Source organism: Dromiciops gliroides, chromosome 6 (genome assembly GCF_019393635.1).
Source record: "Dromiciops gliroides isolate mDroGli1 chromosome 6, mDroGli1.pri, whole genome shotgun sequence".
Classification (NCBI taxonomy): domain Eukaryota; kingdom Metazoa; phylum Chordata; class Mammalia; order Microbiotheria; family Microbiotheriidae; genus Dromiciops; species Dromiciops gliroides.
The window spans coordinates 229,998,900-230,016,016 of record NC_057866.1 but is presented as its reverse complement, the minus strand read 5'-3'; the positions used below and the strand labels follow the sequence as shown (position 1 = coordinate 230,016,016).

The following is a 17,117-nucleotide window of genomic DNA, read 5'->3' as shown; positions in this document are numbered from 1 at the left end:
ATGGGTGAGCTATAGTTGTCAGAATTAGCAGCAATTAAGAATATGTCATACACTGACTGAGGTGGATTCTGTCCTGTGCCACAGCACATAAATAGGGAATGAAAGCCATGGATGTCTCAGTGATTAGTGCCAAATCAAGACCTAGGGCTGCTTTGGTAGAAGTCCCAAATCAAGCCTGAATCTGAAGCTGCTTATTAGGCACAGAGGTCCCTTGGACCACACTCACAGTGTGGTCAAATAGAAAGCTCTGGTGTCAGGGTCTTCCAGCCATTGGTCAAAGCTGTAATGAGACAGTACAGTATAGGCAGAGTGAAGGGGACCCCTGAGTTGGGTAGGGGAGGACCACAGGGCTGTGCTGAGGGTCAATGGGCAGTGATTGAAACATGATTGGGCCCTCCTTGCAGATGAAGAATCTAGGTTGGGTGGGGATGCTGGCTGGGACAAGGTTCTGAGAAAATTGCAAGCCCCTGGAGCTCCCTTTATTCTGTGTTTGCAATACATTCACGACAAGCTGATCTCATACTCCAAAGAACATTCTTGACACAGGGGTGGAAAGGGCAGGGGAAAGCAGTGATTTGGTTGGTATGGGGTGCTGCACCAAGTCAGGCCTTCATGAGGGCAGCCACCACAGCCTTGGCATTGAGGCTATGCAGGTCACTATAGGTCTGGCTGGTCCCAACAAAGACAATGGGCTTGCTTGTGATGTATGTCATAGAAATGGCAGCACCCACCTTGTCATCAATGGTATCAAATTTGGTGAGAATAATGTGTGATGTTTAAAATCTAAATTGTGGTCACCTTAAATCAGAAGCTTCAGCTCCAGTCTAGCCTAGAGTTCCAGCCTGGTTGGGTTCTTCCTGAAGTCCTCCTCCACGAGCCTGCTTTAATCAGGAACACCCTTTTGCAAGCTTTTTGTTGAAGCTTTTTTATACATCTGGAACAGAGGCGGTCCTTACACCCTGCTTCAAGGTGATTGGCTGGCATCATCCAAATCCATTGTCTTTGAAGGTGTTCTCAAGTTGAGTTCACAGTCTAGTTTCTGAGAACAATACCTTCTTAAGGGATAGCCAGGTGTGATTACAATCCAATTAACTTGATACAATCCAATTAACTTGAAGTAGGCTTAATCAGCAGTCAATCACTCTCACTTGATTCAATCAGTATAGTTTAATGTACAGGTGGGTCTTTGAGTATCTGCTAAAATCCCATTATTTCATCACAAATGCTATCAATGAGCTGGGGTGTTTGAGCCATAGAGTGATCAGCCAGAGCTTTATTGAATTTTACCATCTGATCTACAGCTTCATTTCCCACCAAGGCCTCCCCAACAAACAGCACCAGGTCGGGTGTGTTGACAGCAATGAGTTTGGCCAGAGCAGTCATCAAGGGAGCATTGTCTTGCATTCAGCCAGCTGTATCCACCAACACCACATCAAAGGCTTGATTCCAAGCAAAAGAAATGGCCTCCATGGCAATGCCAGCAGCATCCTTGCCATAGCCCTTCTCAAACAGGTGCACAATGGTTCGGCCTCCATGGTTCTCTGGAGGGTGCAGAGCACTGAAACGCCTGTGTGGGTGTGCAGCTGCTTTATTGCCCCTGCCCGAAATGTGTTACAGGCAGCAATGAGGACACTGAAGTTATTCTCCAACAGCCAAAAGGAGATCTTAGCAAGATTTGTGGACTTGCCCATTCCATTGACCCCACAGAAAGTAACAACATAAGGCCGCTGACGGCGCTGAGCATCCATGATATCTCAGAGCATGTCCACACGCCTCTGGGGCTGCAAGATCTGTACCAATGACTCCTGTAGTGCCTGCTTTACTGTTGAAGTCACAGTGCTAAATGTGCCCATCACCTTCCCCTCCAGCTTGTTGGCAACAGATTCACAGAGCTGGAGAGCGATGTCTGCAGCCACATTCTTAGCAATTAGGTGGTCTCGCATTTTGTCCAGCACAGATTCCATGTCTTCACGACTTAGACTCTTAGAGCCAACCAACCCTTTCAGCATCCCAAACATGCCTCCCAGGGCTCCCTTTGTAGCACTGGGTTTGGCTGAGTTCTGAGCAACTCCCTCATCATCTGAGCTGCTGCAATCTAGATCTTGAAGCTGCCCCCCTGCCTGAGTTCCTTGGATCAGGTTGATGTCCTCTTGCAAGGTGATCTCAGGGGTTCCGTTGGTGGTAGGTGGGCTATAATCCAAGACTTCTTTGTTGGCACAGCCACCCAGAGCCCATACCCGAGGCACCTTTTTGCCTTTCTCCTTTGGTGCATCTGACTTTGAGGACTTGCTGGACTTCTCCACACCTCTCCCATGCTTCTGCATGAATTCCTCCCACTTCTTGCGCATCAGCTCTTCTTTGGACAGTTCCACCCCATCTCCCGGGCCAGTTGGGAGATCAGGCTTTCCTGTAGGGGCCCCTTTGCTGGCAGGTGAGGAGCCTTCAGGAACCCTTTATTTTTCTTGTTGCTCTTAGCTTTCTCCTTGGGCTTCTCCCCACGTATCTCAATCATGGACCTCACAGTTTTCTTGGCCTTTTCAGAATCTTCAAACTTCTTCATGACAGTGGGAGCACGGATCTTACTGCTCTCCTCTGCTTCCCGAAGGAGATGCATGAAGTCACTGTGGAAATCAAAGGTGCCATTTAGTAGACTCAGGGCATTGTGTTGTTGGATTTCTGTGCGATACTTGTCCCAGAACAGCCGGTGCACATCATCTATCAATTTGTCTACATAAGTAAGTTAGCGTTAAGATCTTCTGAAAACCAACCACAAACACCAGCTCAAACTGGTTGTCCAGCTTGTACTTGAGTGTGAGCGCCTCATGGTTAAATGAGTTGTTGCCTGCCCGCTCCTGCAGCAGCACGGAGCGTATCAGCGCGTTGATGGGCCGGGTGCACGAGTCGCTCACGCCCTGGAAGCACCAGAGAATGAGCCCGCCCTTGGAGAAGATGGTGAAGAAGTCGAGCATGGCGGCGGCGGGGCCGGGAGGGGAGGGGTGCGGGCCGCAGCCGGGGGATTCTTTAGAATGAGATTATTTTGTTTCGAGGTAATTTTCAGTCTACCTTTCAATGGCCCTTTATTACATGTAATTTTTATTGTATCATGATCTGAGAAGGTTGCATTTACTATTTCTTCCTTTCTACATTTGACTATGATGTTTTTGTGCCCTAATACATGATCAGTTTTTGAGTGTGTGCCATGTACCACTGAGAAAGTGGTATATTCCTTTCTATCCCCATTCCATTTTTTCTAGATATCTACCACACCTAACTTTTCTAACATTTATTCACCTCTTTAACTCCTTCCTTATTTATTTGTGACTAGATTTCTCTAATTCTGAGAGGGAAAAATTCAGATCCCCCACTAGTATAATTTTGCTGTCTATTTCTTCTTGTAGCTCATTTAACTTCTCTAAGAATTTGGATGCTATACCACTTGGTGTATACATGTTTAGTATTGATATTACTTCTTTATCTATAGTACCTTTTAGCAAGATGTAGTTTCCTTCCTTATATCTTTTAATGAGATCTATTTTTGCCTTTGTCTGAGGTAAGGATTGCTACCCCTGTTTTTTTTATTTCAGCTGAACCATAGTATATTCTGCTCCAGCCTTTTAGCTTTACTCTATGTGTATCTCTCTGCTTAAAATGTGTTTCTTATATACAGCATATTGTAGTATTCTGGTTTTTAATCCACTCTGCTATTCACTTCTGTTTTATGACAGAGTTCATTCCATTCACATTCACAGTTATTATTACTGTCTATTTCCCACCATTCTATTTACCCCCCTTTTTACTTTTTCCCCTTCTTTCACCCTATTCCTCCTCACCAACATTTTGCTTCTTACCTCTGCCTTGCCCAATCTGATTTCCCTTCTATCAGTGCCCCTCTTTCCCCCTTACCCTTTTACTTCTCTAAAGAATAAGCTAAATTTCTTTATCCAAATGAATGTATATGTTATTCCCTCTTTGAACCAAATCTGATGAGAGTAAGGTTGAAACAATGCTCACCCCTCCCTTCTTTCCCTCTATTGTAATAGGGTTTTTGTACCTCTTCCTTCATATGATGTAATTCACCCCATTCCACCTCCCCTTTCCTCTTCTCCCCATAAACTCCTTTTTACACCCCTTAATTTTCTTTATATCATCACATCAAAGACAAATTTCTATTTATACCCTCTGTCTATATTCCTTCTGACTGCCCAAATAGATATACAGTTCTCAAGATTTATAAGTATTATCTTCCCATGTAGGGATGTAAATAGTTTAACCTTATTGAATAGCATTTTTTCTCTGTTTATCTTATTCATTCATTTATTCATTGATCTATTTATCTGTTTATTTATTTATTTATTGGTGAAGCAATTGGGGTTAAATGACTTTCACAGGGTCACACAGCTAGTATGTGTCAAGTGTCTGAGGCCAGATTTGAACTCAGGTCCTCCTGACTCCAGAGCCGCTCCTCTATCCACTGTGCCACCTAGCTGCCCCTCCCCTGTTTACGTTTTTAAACTTCTCTTGAGTCTCGTATGCTAAGATCAAATTTTCTATTCAGTCCTGGTCTTTTCATCAGGAAACCTTGAAAGTTCCCTATTTCATTGAATGTCCATCTTTTCATCTGAAAGAGAATGATCTGTTTTGCTGGGTCATTTATTCTTGGTTGCATTCCTGGTTCCTTTGCCTTCCAGAATATCATATTCTAAGCCTTGCGTTCCTTTTAATGTTGAAGCTGCCAGGTCCTGTGAATTCCTGACTGTGGCTCCATGATATTTAAATTGCTTCTTTCTTGCTGCTTGGAGTATTTTCTCCTTCACCTGATAATTCTGTAATTTGGCTACAATATTCCTTGGAGTTTTCATTTTGGAGTCTCTTTTAGGAGGTGATTGGTGGATTCTTTCAATGATGATTTTATCCTCTGATTCTACAATATCAGGGCCATTCTCCTTGTTAATTTCCTGGAATATGTTGTCTAGGCTCTTTTTCTGATCATGGCTTTCAGGTAATCCAAAAATTCTCAAATTGTCTCCCTTGGATCTATTTTCCAGGTCAGTTGTCTTTCCAATGAGGTATTTCACATTTTCTTCTACTTTTTCATTCTTTTGATTCTGCTTGACTGATTCCTGGTGTCTCATGGAGTCATTAGCTTTCATCTGTCCAATTCAAGTTTTTAAGGCATTGTTTTCTTCAATAAGCCTTTACATCTCCTTTTCCATTTGGTCAGATTAATTTTTTAAAGAATTCTTTTCTTCAGTCAATCATTGTGCTTCCTTTTCTAAGCTTTTGACTCTTTGTGCTTCTTTTTCCAAGCTGTTGATTGTTTGTACTTCCTTTTCCAAGCTGCTGATTCTTTTTTCATAATTTTCTTGTGTTGCTTTTATTTCTCTCCCCATTTTTTTCTTCTACCTCTCTCAATTGATTTTTTTTATGTATAAGGTATTTTATTTTTTCTGTTACATGTAAAGATAGTTCTCAACTTTTGTTTATTCTCAATTGATTTTTAAAATCCTTTTTGAGGTCTTTCTAGAAGACTCTTTGGTCTTGAGACCAATTCATCTTCCCTCTTCATGCTTCACATGTAGGAAATTTGAGAGTATTGTCCTCATCTCAGTTTGTTTTTAGCCCTTCCCTATAGACACAGAAGCTCTCAATGGTAAGAGCTCTTTTTTGTTTCTTCCTCATATTGTAGCTTATATTTTAAAGTTGAAGTCTGTTCCTAGAGCCCAAAGGTCACTGTTTCAAGCATATTATGTTGGGGGAAAGTGACTGTTTCACTGGCTTTCTACTCTGAGGCCTCTATGACTTTTGGATTTCTCACCTCCCTGTGCTTGCTCCTTGTGCTTGCTCCAGGCACTGGGATGGCCAGGTGCAGTCATGCCTGTCCTGTAGGTGGCCCTCCACCTGGCAGCCTGCCCTCTCAGCTTGTGCTGGTGGATCTCACAACTGGCCTGCTATGCCACTAGCTTTCTGAGACAGGATCAAGGGTCCTCAGTTGCTCTGCTGTAGCCAAGAGTTTCCTGCTGACTTGCCCAGACCCCCTCCATGCTCTGCTGGGCTGTCTGAGCTGCTCTGCACTCCCCTTTTGCCCAAGTGAAACCAACCTTTCCTGAAGTCTTCTAAATGATCTCAAGTTGGAAGATTGTGTGTGTCTTTTTTTAGGTTCTGTAGTTTCAGAATCCTTTTAGAGGCTTGATTTAATATTGTTTTTGAGGGAAATTTGGGAGAGTTCAGGCAACTTCCTTGCTTCTCTCTGCCTCCAACTCTATCTTGGATCATTTAGACATCATATTTCAAGAAATTATAGAGGAAATTGCCCTCATATCTTAGAACCAGAGAATAAAATAGAATATACTGGTCACCTCCTGAGATTCCAAAATGAAAACTCCCAGGAATATTATAGCCAAATTCCAGAGCTCCCATGTCAAAGAGAAAGTACTGCAAGCAGTCAGAAAGAAACAATTGAAATATGGAGCTACAGTAAGATTCACACAAGGTTTAGTACTTTCCACAATAAAAGAAAAGAACACTTGGAATATGATATTCTGGAAGGCAAATGTGCAAGAATGCAACCAAAAATAATCTACTCAGAAAAACTGAGTACAATGCTTCAGGGTGAATTGGATATTTAATGAAATAGAGGATTTTCAAGCATTCCTGATGCAAAGACCAGAGATGAGTAGAAAATTTAGCATTCAAATATAGGAATCAAGAGAATCATAAAAAGGTAATATGAAAGAGAAATCATAAGGCACTCAATAAAGTTAGACTGTTGACATCTCTTTATGAGAAGATGATACATGTAATTTTTGGAATCTTTATTATTATTAAGGCAGTTAGAAGCAGTATTCCTGGAAAGAGGGAACAGGTATCAATCAATTATGTGGGGATGATCTCAAAAAATGAAAGGGTGAGAAAGAGGGATGCACTGCAAGAAGGGTGAGGGAGATAAACAATGGTGAAAATTATCTCACATAAAAGAGATATGCAAAGACGAGTTTTTAAAACAGAGGGGAAATGGGTGTGGTTGTGGGGGCAATGCTTAAACCTCACTGTCATCAGAGTTGGTTCAAAAAGGGAAGAATGGGCGCGCACACATACACACACACACACACACACACACACACATTTAGCTTCTCCATAAAAGCCAGAAGCACAGTCCATCTATAATCAAAATCTTCCTGGTAGGAACTCTCCAGACAGTTGTGTGTAAATTTTTATTTTGGAGAGTCACTTGTTAAACATTTACTAAACATCCATGCTTGAGATCATCAGGAATACTTTAGAAAAAAAAACCTCTGAATTTAGAGTGAAGAGATATGTATTTAAATCTCTAATGCTTACTACTTGTATGACTTGTATGACTTTGGGTAAGTTAATTAATCATCCTAGACCTCTGTTTACTCAACTGGGCATTGGGACTGAAATTCTTCCCAGCTACAGAGCAATGGCATTCCAATTGGTAAATGACTATATATATTTCTTTCTATTTCTTTTTCTGGAAAATGAGATAGAGCAACTGATTTTAATGGTGACTTTTCATTCTAAAATTTTATAATTCTATCCCTCTTTACTATAGGTAATTTCCACTTTTCATTACTTTGCTTCTTTTTTACTGTTTGAAGAAATGCCTGTAACACAACAAGTGATTAATAAATTCTATTCATTCATTCATATGAAATTTAGAGTGAATGACATTTATTTTCCTATCTGTTCCTGCTGAATTTTGTTTGCCATATACAGAAAAGGTAATGATTTTTGTATAGCTTTTTTACTGAAGTTACTAGTTACTTCAGTTAATTTATTAAATAGAATCTATGGAGTTTTCTAAGTAAATTCTCATAAAGGCAAGTAGGTGGCACAGTGGATAAAACACTGGGTCTGGAGTCAGGAAGACCTTAATTCAAATCTGACCTCAGACACTTAGTAGCTGTGTGACCCTGGGCAAGTCATCTAGTTTGCCTTAGTTTCCTCATCTATAAAATGAGCTGGAGAAGGAAATGGTAAACCACTCCAGTATCTTTGTCAAGAAAACCCCAAATGGGGTCATGAAGACTTGGACATGACTGAAACAATTGAACAACAACAGAGCATAGAATCTTATACAAAAAGCTTATATTTTCCCTGCCCTGAAAACATTTTTCTCTTCATCTTAGTTCTCTCAACATAATGTAAGCTTCTGAAGAACAAAGACTATTTCAGGTTTATCATAGTTTAAGTAAAAATTTATTAAGCACCTACTATGTGCCAGGCACTGTGCTAAGTGTTGGGGTTATAAAAAAAAGGCATAACATGGCCCCTACCTTCAAGGAGCTCACAATCTGATGGGTGAAAGAAACACATAGAAAGAAGCTGAAAAGTATGGGGTGGAGGAGGGGAGGTTACTTGAGGGTGAGGGAAATGAAGTCATGGACAAGGGTAGGAAAGGATCTGAGGAGGTGTGAGTTTCTGAGTCAATTTCATCTTGAAGAATGATGAGTTTCTAGAAATATTGAAGCCTAGGGAAATAGCCAGGTAGCAAATGATGAAAACTCTCTAAGCACCATCCTTAAATGAAGGATGGTCTGGGAGGAAATCCCAGATGTCCCTCTGCCAAATTTTCCAACCAGAGGGAATGAGGTTTCCCAGGGGCAGAGGATAATGAGGAGTTATGCATTTCTGAATCATTTTCATCTTGCAGAAAGATGTTTTCAAAGATTATGAAGAATTTGTATTCTCAAGATTTAATAAAATTTCTGTCCCACAACAGGTGCTCAATAAATTCTTATCAAGTCTAAGTCCACACAACGGGGAATAATGGATATTGAAAAGTACATGAATTGTAAATTATTGGTTCTCTCAAAATTTCTAAATCCTATTTATAAAGATTTCCACTTTACATTGGGTTAACAATTTATTCTCAGATTAGTCATTGTTTTAAAGTTTACTATTGTTTTCTACATAGGAAGAATCCCTGATTCTATAATTCAAGAAATGTTTATTGATTACCTGCTATGTACAAGGGATTGCCATAGGCCCTGGGGTTTTAAAGTTAAAAATGAAACAATCCCTGACCACAGAGAGCTTACATTCTACTGGGAGTGAGTATAGCAAGGAAAATTGAAGAGAAAGCACATACAAAAAACTAGGAGAATCAGAAAAGTCTCCATCATTGAAGTAACCCGAACCTTTAAGATCCCGAGACACTGAGTGGTAGCAATCAGGAGGAAGTATATTCCAGGTATAGGCATTGGTTCATATGGGTGTCTATGTAAGGAAACTGGTCTTTGATCAACCTTCTAAACCAAAAAGGCGAGAATATAATTATAAAAAAGAAGATAATAAGGTTTTAGCTAACTAAAAGTATCTATGCCCAGTTATTCCTTTGTGAAGTTCAAGTATGTTCCTTGGTTGAATTAGATAGGGTGCCTCTCACATAAGTTCAAGAGCACAGTGCTTTTAGAAAGTTGAAGGAAGAGCTAAAACTGGTGGGCAATGCAACTCCTGAAGACCCCAAACTGGAGGATGAGAGTTCCTTGTCCAGCTGAAAGATTAGAAGCAATAAAAAAAAATGATGACTAGGATTCTAGGAGCCAGTGTTTTGGGGATGATTTTGCACAAAGTATGTTGGGGCAGATGTCGTGTCACTGAAAAAAACATTTCTCAGATTACTGACACATCAGCTCCCCTGCCCCCATCCCCTCCATGCCCTGGCAATAATTATTTCTTTTCTACCATTGTGCTCCCATCATTGGAGCCTATTTTTTCCCTTCAGCATGGGAAAATATGTTTCTTAAAAGTTTGTTTACCTTCCTTTGTTTTAAATGTTTACTTTGATTTTATAAATGGCATTAACCACAGGCATTTGTAATCTGGGTGTACTTATTTGGAATGCAGTTTGAATGAGGCAGTTAAGGGGGGCATCCAAGGAAAGGAGAGGAAAGGAGAGGGTTGAGACACATCACACACACATACACACACACACACACACACACACACATACACACACAGAGTACTATCTATAGTTGGGGACTTTGATCAGAGAAAAAAGGAGAGAGTGAGAATTATGGATTCTTTTGTTAGAAGTTTCCAGAATTTAAAAAATTGTTTATTCTTAGAAATACATTCAAGCAATGACCCAGTAGTAGGGTGGGGCCAAATAAGAGTTGGGATGATGTATGACTAAAGATCAGAAAAGAAATTAGAACTGGTTTATCTATGCTTGAGCTAAGTTGTACAGTGGATAGAGCACCAGTTCCAAAGTCAGGAAGACCTGAGTTCAAATCTGGATTTAGACACTACCTATGTGACCCTGGGTAAGTCACTTAACCCTGTTTGCCTCAGTTTCCTCATCTGTAAAATGAATTGGAGAAAGAAATGGCAAACAACTCCAGTATGTTTGCCAAGAAAACCCCAAATGGGGTCATGAAGAGTTGGACACTATTGAAATGAATGAACAACATATATAGTTGGGAGTCATTTCCATAGAGAAGTGATGGGATTTATGAGAGAGTATAGCAGTAAAGGAGATCCAGGCCCAGGACTGAGTTCTGAGGCATATTAACAGGATGGGAGAGGGATGATGATAATTTAGCCAATGTTATTAAGAAAAATCAGTTATGAGAAAAATCAAAGTCACAGAAGTCAAGAGAAGAGAGTGTCCAGGAGTGAGAGAAAAACAGTGTCAAGACCTTTGGAGATTAAATAGAATTAAGACTGATTTAACATTTAAGAAACTGGTGACAGATTCGCAGAGAGTAGTTTCAGTGAAGTAATGAGTTCAGAAGCTAGAGTGCAAGGGTGCAAAGGTTTAAGAAGAGAATTTTGAGCAACAGGTATCAGCAATTCTTTCTAGACCTTTGGCAGGGAAAGGAAGGACAAATATGATCTGATAATTTGAGGGCACAACAGAGTATAATGAGGGTTTTTATAGCTCTATTTCAGACTTTGATTTGTACCTGAGATGCCTTGGAATACTTCATTGAGTAGGAGGGAAGCCAAGTTAACTCTGCAAAGTTGAATAATCAACTAGCATTATCTTATCATCTACCTCAGCTTCCTTCCCCCCATCCCCAATTTTGGAATATACTTTTGTCCTAGTTTGGGGTTTCTATTTTGTCTTCCCTTCAAAATTTAAGTCTTAAGGAAATAGTTTTTCCATAAATTCTATTTGTGTTTGGGGAAGAGGCAGCTTGGTGCTGCTACTAGAAAACACTCCTTAGAGTCAGGAAGACCTGGAATTAGATCTTATTTTTGCCATATTCTGGCTATATAACCCTAGGCAAATCTTTTCATCTCTCAGTGCCTGCAGGCAGCTCTTTAAAACTGAATTTCACAAATGATGGAATGCCCATCAATTGGGGGATGGCTAAGCAAACTGTGGTATGTGATGGAATATTATTGTGCTATAAGAAATGACAAGCAGGACAATTTCAGAAAGGATTGGAAAGACTTATATAAACTGACATGGTGAAGTGAGCAGAACTAAGAGAACATTGTGCATAGTGACAGCAATAATCTTGGATGAAGAACTGTGAATGACTTAGCTATTCCAAAGGACTAATGATAAAGCATACTATCCACCTCCAAAGAAAGAAAGAACTGATATTCATTGAACACATACTGAAGCATGATATCTTTCACTCTCATTTTTTTCTTTTATTCAAGTTTTCTTATGAAATAACTAACATGGTAATGGTGTTTTACATAATTGTACATGTATAACCAATATCTGATTGCTTGCTGCTTCAGGGAGGGGGGATTGGAGGGAGGGATAGAATTCAGAACTCAAAACTTTAAATAAAAATGTTTATTATTAATTTAAAAAGAATTAATTACATAAAAATATTCTAGTATTCAGTAACATTTTCCATAAATGGTTCTTTTATGCATTTTTATGCATAATATTCTGAAATGGAACAGTTAGCAATAAAGTAATAAGGAAATGATATGGAAATGTATAACATTTAACATATGACAATAAAATATGTATATATATACATACAGGATATATATATGTGTGTGTATATATATATACACATATATATATATACATATACACACACACACATATAGATAGATAGATAGATAGATAGATAGATAGATAGATAGATAGATAGATAGATAGATAGATAGATAGATAGATAGTATATGTGCTACATATATACCATATGGATAGTATCTATATAATGTGAGAAAATAATAGGGTTTTGGGAATGCCCAAAGCCCCCCCACACACACACACACACATTGATTGGATTAAGATTGATTCGATTGACTGACTTTGCTGATTAACTTACTTAAATTTAATTCAATTAAAACCACACCTGCCTGGTCCTCAAGAGCTTGTATTCTCAGAGGGTGTGAACTCTGACCTCAACACAGGACCACCCTCAAGTCCAGTGAACCAATGGATTTGTTTGATGTTAGCCAATGAGCTTGAAGCAGTGTGTAAGGACCGCCTCTCCTCCAGACCCAGAAAAAGCTTCCACACATAGTTACTCTCAGTTTGGGCTCTCTGAGGTGCTCTGGTTGGCAGAGGACTCAGAGGGAGAAGAAGGCCAGGCTGAGCTCTATTTTTCCTCTAGGCTAGATAGGCCTTTTCTTAACTTTCAGAGACACGTTCATTCTCTTTACTAATATTTAGTATACTTTTGGGGCTTAATGCCCCCAGACTGGTGCTAAAGCTTCTAATTTATAAGTAACAACTATATTAGGAACCCCAGCTAATTTTACCCAAACTTAAGGCAGAAATAAGGTGACCACATATAGTTTTACACACCACAATACACATACACATACACACACATATTAGCTGAAAAAACTCAGCATCAGAGAAATAGAGGCATTTGTCTGAGGTCATACAGCTAAGGAGGCAACTACTTCTAGGCAAGGAGGGAGAAAAGTTGAATTCAAATCCGACCTTAGACATTTACTAAATAAGTGAACTAAATTTACTAAATATGTAAGTCACTTCCCTTGTACTTTACCTCACTTTCCACAACTGTAAGATAGGGACCATAATGACATCCACTTCACAGGGTTGTTGTGAGGATCAAATGAGTTAATTTTTGTAAAAGTGCTTAGTACAGTAGTGCCTTGTACATAGTAGGAACTATATAAATGCTAGTTATTTTATTATTGTTATTATTATTATTAATAATAATAATAATAATAAGTAGAGGCAGATTTTGAGGCCTGGTCTCCCTGACTCCAAGTATAGGACTGTATCTTGCCATCCTATCACTGCCTTTTTAACCAGATAACTGTAATCAATTATTTGGACATATTCAACACTGCAAGTTTTTTTGTTTTTGTTTTTTAATTGAAAGGACCAAAAGTTGCACTGTTTCAGAAGAGAAACACCAGCTGTGCTTGGACGAAACCCAGTAGGAGAAGCAAGTCAAGGTGGAAAATGGGAGGGGATGCTTTCAGCAAAATTTTTGCCCTCCCTAACTCTCAAGAGTAGGCTGTTCAATAGTTCACATTCTGGACTCCCAAGTACCTCATTGGTTGTTCTTGGCTAAGGGATTTGCATTTCATCATGCAGGTCTGAATCTTGATGAAATACTATAACAACCCTGCTCTAAGGTCTCCCAGTTCTCTGTTCTCCAACCCCTCTCCTCAAAGGAAATGCCAGATTCCTACCAAATATTGAAAGTGATACCCTCTACGTCTTCTATTTAGAAGAGTCACTGTCAGTTCTTGTTGAGGTGATTTTATTATGCACAAACCATTCATAGAGACCACACGCAAGTAAACTTTAGAAATATGAATTGGCACAATCTTTTCATAAAACTTCATTAATGCTGAGCTCACTGTGAGATTTCTTAAACTTAAATATGATGTGTTGAAGATGAGGGATGTAAATCTCATTTCTATTTGTGTCTATTGTGCAAATTCTATTAGCAAAAAGAAGAGTCTTTTACATTTATTTATGCTGACTTCTTCTCCTGGACCATTTTATGAGAAATTCTGGACTTTATATAAATCACTTAATTTGTTGATTTCTACCCCTAAGCCCCAACACTATTAAACTGTTAAGCACAGGAACTTTCCTCATTAAGTGATCCCAGGATATAAAGTGGAGAGTTATATAGTGAGACCAGGGGTATTAAATGGAGAACCCACATACAGACCTACCTAATTTTATTTTGCTTCACAGATATTGTGTTTTTTGTTTTGTTTTATTTTATAAATTGAAGGTTTGCGGCAACCCAATGTCCAACAAGTTTACTGGTACCACCTTCCTAGCAGCATTGGCTCACATCATGTCTCTCTGTCACATTTTGGTAATTCTTGCAATATTTAAATTTTTCATTATTCTTAGATGTGTTATAGTGATCCGTGATCAGTGATCTTCAATGTGGCTATTGTAGTTGATTTGTGATACCACAAATGGCACCCATTTAAGACTAGGAACTTAATGAATGTTGTGTACGTGTTTTGATTGCTCCATCAAATGGCCATTCTGTCTCTATCCCTCCGCTTGGGCCTCCCTATTCCCTGAGACACAACAATGTTGAAATGAGGCCAATTAATAAACCTACAATGGCCTGTAAATGTTCAAGTGAAAGGAAGAGTCAGTTGATTTGGCAAACTTCATTGTTGTCTTATTTTAAGAAATTATCACGGCTATCCCAGCCTTTAATAACCACCACTCTGATCATTCAGCAGCCATCAACATCAAGGAAAGACCCTTCTCAAGAAAAGGATTACAACTCGCTTAAAACTTAGATGATGGCTACCATTTTTTGGCAATAAATTATTTTTTAATTAAGGTATGTACATTGATTTTTTTAAGATATGATACTATTTATACACTTAAGAAACTATGATATAGTATAAACATAACTTTTATATGCACTGAGAAATTTTAAAAAATTCATGTGACTCATTTTACTGGGATTTTTTCTTCATTGTGGTGGTCTGGAACCAAAGCCACTATATCTCCAACATATGCCTGTCCTGCCCTGGTACACACAATCTGTTAAAAGAGAGGGCTCCTGGCACTTTGAGCAGATCTCCTGCAGAGGAACTGTGGACTAAACATCTCCTAAGATGAGAAGAATAGATGAGATGTCATCTGCCCTATTTAGAGAAATACCCATGTTGTTGAAACCACAGATCCATTACTGTAAGTGTTGAAGCATTAGGATGTATCCTTTAGTAGTGTCCTGTTGTCATGCCCTGGGTTCTCATGAAAGTACTTTTTTTTTTTTTTTGGTTAGGATACTGTGAACAGATTCCTTTTAAAACGCAAGAGGAAAACATATCTCCTCCTTTGAAGCTGAATTCCATCCCCTCTTGTTATAATCAGTAGAAAAAGGAATCCCGGTGCTGATTTTTCTTTCCAACTGAGTTTAAAAGAGATGAGTAAAATAGCAGTTTCAGCTCAAGTCTTCTGTTCTGTGATCCCTTTAGGAAGGGGCCAATGGTGGTACTTTAATTTTCTACTTTTCCCGTGTTTGTCCCATGCCTCAGATTCTTTTTTTATTGGCTCAGCTTATTAACCTAGGTAGCTCTGGGGAGGCTGTTAGATTTCCCACCCCATTGCTTCTTTCTGTTGTTCAGTTCCTGAGGTCTCAACTCTTTCCCTTTTAGTCTGGTGGTTTCTTTTTGAGTTTGTCCTTTAGATAACAGCATTCTAAACACATAATATGCCTTGTATCAGTCAGAGATTATGAGGCATCATAATGAGGAAGTAATGTTCACATATGTGTAGGCATCAAAATAAGCAAAATAGATTATTTTGAATTCTATAAGTCTATTTCCCACTCCTCTCTTTTTTTGAGAAGAGATTGTATGGAACACACACACATATATACACACATACATACACATTTATTAAAAAATTAATGTGTGTATACACACATATATACATATACATACATATACACACATATACACACATACATTTGTTTCAGTCATTTCTAAGTCTTCATGACCCCATTTGGCGTTTTCTTGGCAAAGATAGTAAAGTGGTTTGTCATTTCCCTCTCCAGCTCATTTTACATATGAGGAAGTCCTATATACATATTATATGTGTATGCATATACCAAAAATAAAAATAAAATAAAAAACTCAACCTGGCAAAGAAATACCTATAATGGGAATGTTGGAAACTCTTGCAAAGGAGACAATGTACAAAAAAATCCCCTATAGGGATGTGTGTGTATGTGTGATGTATATGTAACCTTGACTCATGTCTATAAGGCAGGTTTATAGAAAAGTACCCACATCCAGAGTGAATCTTCACATAGAAGGGGAGTAACAAAATGGTTGGTGCTTATGTCCCGACTTTCAAACTATGGGCTATAAGGATGAGCTTTCAGCGCTAAATTAGGAAAGGTCTTACTCTCTTGTGTGGCTCCAATTGAGCTCTCAGCTCAGTAATGCCAACACTTCCATCTAGAGTTAGTGTATAACACAGTAAAATAGTAATGCTTGGGGGAAGCTAGGTGGTGCAGCACTAGCCCTAGATTCAGAAGGACCTGAGTTCAAATCCAGCCTCAGACACTTGACTCTAGCTGTGTGACCCTGGGCAAGTCACTTAACCCTCTTTGCCCCACAAAACAATAGTAATGCTTGGTTTAATTTCTTCACACGACTATTGTAGGTAGCAGTAGAAAACACAGCTGTGGGCATCAGGAAATTAGGTTGAGGTCCTGACCATTTACTTCCTATGTAACCTCGGACATGTGACTTAGCCTTCCTCTGGTTCTGTGAGATGAAGATTTTGTGATAAATGGTCTCAGGGGTACCTTCCAGCTCTCTATGATCTAGGATTTAATAATTCTAGCTCTGACACTTCCTACCTATTGGATTGTTGGAAAGTTAGTTTACCTTTTAAAGTCTCCACTTATTTATCTATAAAATGGGAATATCAATACTGTGCAAATTTCAGGACCATGTTCTGGGAACAATACAATCTTATAGCTATGTGAATTATAATCAGAAAATGGGTTGTTATAACAATAAATTAGAAAAGTGACACTACTTCTGAGTCTTCTCTGTTTCTCAATTAGTTAAGAGCTCATCTCTGATCCTGGCTGACTGTGTTTATAGTCTGGGTAAATGTCTTCACTAGTCCCTCTCTGTTCATAATTAGGGGTTTCTTTTAGCATCCAAATAAGGCTACATTT

The 17,117-nt window shown here is 39.0% G+C and overlaps 1 pseudogene; it reads right to left on the bottom strand.

Moving 5' to 3' along the window:
- Nucleotides 1-428: 428 nt before the first annotated feature.
- Nucleotides 429-2,969, bottom strand: LOC122731537 (annotated as a pseudogene).
- Nucleotides 2,970-17,117: the final 14,148 nt, after the last annotated feature.